Here is a 6,357-nt window from a genome sequence, read left to right on the forward strand (position 1 = left end):
AAAACACAATTAGACGGGTTCAACATGTAAAACTATTCTGGGAACTACTTTTAGATGCTCTGGTCCAAAACCGTGTATACTTGTGTATAGAGTAAACGCCTATTAAAAAGAAAATAATATACAAATAGTTTATTTGATATACTAACCTGCTTCTAGTGGTTTGAATTAGTTTTGAGAAAACGTAAAACTAACCCAAAGAGCACATACGTAAATGATATGATAATGTACATTTTCTACAGCTACTACATGTAATTAATAATAATAATAATAACATCTTTATTTAGCACTAGGCTTTTCAATAAAATATCAAGTGTTATAAAAACAAAAAAAAAAGGTAAAAGACATAAATATATAATGAAAATTAAAATTATGCACTACCATAAATTCTAAAAGTAGCGCAATACATGCATTTTTACTAATTTTTTAAAATCATTTAAATCAGTACAGTCTTTTATTTCTGTTGGCAGCATATTAAAATTATGTAATCCTCTATATGAAACCGCACCTGCTCACTGTTGCATTTTCCAACCAAGATAAAATCATAACAGTTTCTAGTGTTATATATACCTATGTACGTCTTTAAAACATTTTACTCTATTACAAATATAAGAAGATAACATGTTGTTCTTAGTTTTATAGATAAAAACATAAACATTAAATAATATTTTTTGATTTACCGTTAACCCTTGCAGTACATTTGTCATTGTGGCGATTGGAGTGTATCTATTGCATTTTAGTATTGTTCGCATAGCTCCGTTCTGCACAATTTGAATTTGTTCGATTTTAAATGCTGGTAAACCATACAGAATTGTGGAGCAATACTGAAGGTGTGGCAAACCAAATCATGGTTTGCATTCTGCTGCATGCGACCCAGGTCCTCTCCAACCAAGTAAATCATCGTATCGTCAGCAAACAACTCAATCCTACATTTACACACTGCTTCTTCAATAGTATGCTCCTGTCCACCGTCTCAAACGCCAATTTAAGATCCAGAAACACCGCCAATATTAATTTGCCTCTATCTAGTTCTCTTTTAAAAATATCACACATATTTACTATAGCACTTTCACAGGAATGGTTTTCCCGGAACCCAGACTGGCTCACTACCAAAATATCATCGCTCGAAGAGAGATCCTCCATTCTCCCTACTGGAACTGGAATATGCACTTAGAGGTAAAAGGGACAAATCACCAGGAATGGTCAATGTTTCTCTATGATTAAGAATTTTCCAATCCAAGCAAAGGAGTTGTTTCGAAAAGTAGTGGTCCATATGCACACAGTGGAGTAGCGAGTGTAAGTGAAAGCAAAACTCAGAGTCGATCTCCACAAATATATATTAATAAGTTGTTATCTGCCTAACATGTTTCGGATGTATTCAGACACCATCTTCAGAGGCTGAAAGTTGTACAGTATGTTAGTTAATTACTTACAAAACTAAGGACATGGAAGCCTACATTAACTAGATCACTAGTCTGCTGGCTGTCATTCTACAAGGGGGGAGAGCTGAACCCAGATGTACTTAAGGCGGTGATTGGTTTTTTTATTCTCAAAGGGGAAAAAAACTTAATCAAAACCCACTGTTGATGTCAAAGAGAAGAAGAAGTCGGTTGCTTGGTTTTTTATTCTTGAAGGGGGAAAAAAAAACTTAATCAAAACCCAAGGAAGTTGAATGATGTCAAAACTGCATGTTTATCTGTAATAAAAGAACATGAGTACAAGTAGGATGTCCTGGAAGAGTATATGTAATGGGGGCGGCAGATAAGTCAAAAGGGCAAAACTGCATATCTTACCTAAAGGAGACCAAGTAGACACGAAAGGGACGTCACACAACAAAAACCGCGGTGGACATTCACAAGTTGGACACTGAACAGGTTAAAAGAGGGGGAGACTTTTCCCTTTTATCACTATGGTAGTGTGACCGTGCGGGGCTTCATGGGTTGGGTGCAGCCGGACATGAAGTGGACAAAATGGTTCCTACCACACGCCAAGGGCAGGCTGCAGGAAACGGAAGTTTAGGGGGCAGCATCATATTGCCAAATCCGAAAAAAACAAAAAACCAAATCCCCCAAAAAGCGGAAAAGGTCAAAAAACCGAAAGCCGGACATGACAGACAGCTGACAGGTGACAATACATGTGTAGTTGGTCTACTTCATCAAAACAATACAGTGTAAACAAATAACAAAGTTAGATTAAATTAATTATCGGACAGCTAAATTATAGGGTTGTACAAATAATGACATGGCTAGTTAACGAATGAAGATTAAAATTAAAGTTAAACCCTAAGCAACCTTCAAACTGGAGACATAAAAGTACAGATTTAAACATAGTTCTTGGTCACAGGCAAACGTAAGTATTCAAGCAGTGGGAATTAATTGTGGGCAGGTTAAGAAGGGGTAGAAATCTAGCACAGGGGGACCGGGAGAGTGTCTTGTGAAACTAGAAATTGAGGGATCTGAAGAAAGGGGTGGAGCCGTGTCTAAGCTGGTCATTAAGGCAGACCACATTATCGTTGGATGAAGCCTTGTTGATTTTGAGAACCTCCAGAGGGTCCAGTAGATTGCCTTTTTCGCAGAAATGGAGAGGCTTGAAGCCCTCTTCAACGTTGAAGTCATGGTTGTTGAGGCGAAGGTGGCGTGAAAATAGTGATTTCATGTAACTAGTGTCCAAATTTTGGTTGTTAATAAATTTTTCAAACTCTCTCTTGTGTTCATGTATTCGAGTGGCAAATTTTCTACCTGTTTGACCAACGTAGACAACTTCACAGTTGGCTGTGCAGCAAGAGAGCTAGTAAACACCAGACTTGTTAAGGAGCGGAGTTGGATCTTTGGAGTTGACAAGGAAACGGGATGCAGAGTGTGAGACTTTATAGCAGATATAGATGCCATAGGATTTAAACAGGGATTTGAAACCAAGAGAGAAAGGCCCCAAGTAAGGTATTGAGAAGTATCTAGTCTCAATGTCATGTTCTTTCACTGAGAGCTTCCTGTTGACAAACTTCTTAAAGTGGTTGTAGTAGATTTTGTTAACTAAACTTACAGGGAACCATTGTTGGTAGCTACAGTTCTGATCCATGAGAGTTCTTTGTTAAAGTTGGGCTCCAGCAAGGGTATGCTGAATAGTCTGTTCCTCATGTCATGCCTCATGCCTCTTATTTAAACAGATACCACCGCCAACTTTCTGAACAAACACAAACCCCCCTTCCTTCAAATCTCAACAAAAATGTCATGTCTCTGCGTCGCAGAATTAAAGACCATGACCTGGTAGTGACCAGGGCGGACAAGGGTAACTGTGTGGTGGTGATGGACAGGGAACAGTATGACACTAAGGTCCTTGATTTTTTGAATACTCCCTCCTTCCAGGTTTTATCTACATCCCCTCTTGACAAATTTCTCTCTAAGTTTAAATCAGTCATCAACACAGCACAAACCACCCTCTCCTCTTTGAACTGTAACAAATATAGACTTCTCCCTGTCAATCCTTCAGTCCCTAAACTCTATGGATTACCTAAGATCCACAAGCTGAACACTCCAATCAGACTTGTGATCTCCTTTTGTAGCTCACCATGTCACCGCCTAGCGGAATGGTTGAATAACTTTATTTTACTTACTTCTAACTTTAAAAGTAAATATGCTATCAAAAACTCTACAGAACTTTGCGGTCAACTCAAAGATATTAACGTACCATCTACAGCGCTTATGGTCTCATTTGACGTGTCCAGTTTGTTTCCCAGTATACCCCCCACACAATGCATCCCCCTTCTATAAAATATTCTCTCCCAACCCGGTAATCTTGCCCCATCTGTCATTAATGACATAATTGCTCTGGTTTCACTCGTCATTGATCAAAACTTTTTCCAATTTAAAGACAAATTTTATGCTCAGACTGACGACCTGGCAATGGGCTCAGGTCTCTCTCCTTTTTTATCAGAAATCTTTATGTCGAACATTGAATTATCCCTTAATAAATCTCCTTTATTTTCCAAAATTCTCTTCTACAGGAGATACGTAGATGACATCTTTTGCATCTTTAATGGCACTTTGCTTGAACTCCACCAATCCGTTGATTTTCTTAATACCTTACATAATTTTATTACGTTCAGTATGGAACTGGAGTCTTCACAATCACTGCCCTTCCTTGACATTCTGATTTCCAGAGTAAACAACAATATAGAGTTCTCAATATACCACAAACCCACTAGCACAGATAGTATCATTCCTTTTTCCTCTAATCACCCCTTTTCCGAAAAGACTGCCTCCTTGAACTGCTTTTTCCACAGACTATTCAGCATACCCCTGCTGGAGCCCAACTTTAACAAAGAACTCTCATGGATCAGAACTGTAGCTACCAACAATGGTTTCCCTGTAAGTTTAGTTAACAAAATCTACTACAACCACTTTAAGAAGTTTGTCAACAGGAAGCTCTCAGTGAAAGAACATGACATTCAGACTAGATACTTCTCAATACCTTACTTGGGGCCTTCTCTCTTGGTTTCCCTATCTTGTACATATCCCTGTATCTTCGTTATTGTTCATATTTCGAAAAAACGTCAACGAAAAAAAAAACTTATTTTTTGAAGCCCTATTCGCAGGAAAACGCCCTTGAAAGGAAAGCACCAACTTTGGAATCACCCTGTATATTTGTGGAGATCGACTCTGAGTTTTGCTTTCACTTAAAGGAGTTGTTGTTAGGGATATATAATCAGGCACTCTTTGTGCACGAGATTCCATTTCAATGGAGATAGACTGCATACACATCCTAGACTGTATACGGTGGGAGTCTTTCTGGATATTTCAGCTGCCCACGATAATGTAAGCATTCATAAATTATATGATATTTTGGGAGAAGCTTGCATATCTACCGATATTAAAAATCTCATTTTTAAGAAATTTATGTAGATTTGCTGTATAATAGTATTTTGGGACCGCGAAAGCTTATCATAGGATTGCCTCAGAGGTCTTCTCTCATAAAATTTCAAAAACCAACATTAGGATAATTCAATATGCTGATGACATGTGCACTGCTGCTGTTTTCAGATGTATTACAAAAATTAACATTAAAAAAAGAAAAACTATTTTATTTCACAAATTCGCTACATTACACTCAATACTTATTTTCGCAAACATTTTGAACATCTCTTACATTGAAATTAATGTTTTTTTTGTTTTTTTTTACATTATTTGTGAAATAAAATCATTTTCTTTTTTTAATGTTAATTTTTGTAATACATCTGAAAACATTTAATATTTCCGAAACAGTTGAAGATAGGTATGGGACATTGTACATGAATTATGTCTAGAATTTTCTGAAGAATCCAAAAAACTAATAATATACAGGGGGTTGTATTTAAAATAAGAAAGTTGGTATCGGCCACTGTCACATGACACACCCTATATAATTTTATTTTTTTTTAAATGTGCATCTAAAAATACAAATCGACGTGTCCAAGCGTTTTTCCCAACACGCTCTCATTTATTCGTTATCGAATTTATTCCATTTGGCTGTTCCACACTGTATGATCAATAAACATTGAAATTCAAAGATTGTAATGCTGTTTTACTACTAATGGATATTTAATGGCGGTGTATACGTGACTTCTATAGAGTTTGTTAACTTTAATTTTAATATTATTTTTGTGTCCAATATAAGGACAAATTACATAACAACATTCTCAAAATGGTTTAAAATACATACAATTGGTTACCTGGAATAAAAGTTGAAAAACCAAATGTGTTTTTCTATGACTGTTTAATAATATGCTTATTATTCACTAGTTTTGAATAGAAAATTACACCTCTAAGTAATGAGTTATTAGTAGATTATTCATTGTTATTACTCACGGGTTTGGGCCACCCGCGAGCAGTACCTATTAATGACGAATTAAAAGTATGATACATGTATGTAATTAAAGTATGTAAATGGAGTGTCGTAACAGTGTAATAAAAACATAAATGTTTTGAATGTAACGTTGGTGAACGTTTGCTTCTTTATTTGTCAATTTCAAAATAATTACTTTTTTCCACTACTAACATAATAAACATACCATTATTGACCGATTAGTGACTTGAGAAATTAGTTTTCTCTACCTTAATGGTCATTGTTGACCTAGGTCAATAACACAACACAAAATTGACATTATTATTTACCTAGATCAATAAAATTGTATGTCCATTAAGACATCTGACATATGAAATATACTTGACTTTGACAGAGACAGATAAATTAGGTTGTCCACCGCCTACTATACTAGAAAGCCTAGAAGGTGCTTGTCAAAAATTCCAATATGGCGGGAATAGTGGTGACAGTTTGTATTGTGGAAATTGAGTTTTTTAAGGATTAGATGAATTTTTACGGTTTAAA

The sequence above is a fragment of the Ips typographus genome, linkage group LG5 (assembly GCF_016097725.1).
Source record: "Ips typographus isolate SLU linkage group LG5, UJ_Ityp_2.0, whole genome shotgun sequence".
Lineage (NCBI taxonomy): Eukaryota > Metazoa > Arthropoda > Insecta > Coleoptera > Curculionidae > Ips > Ips typographus.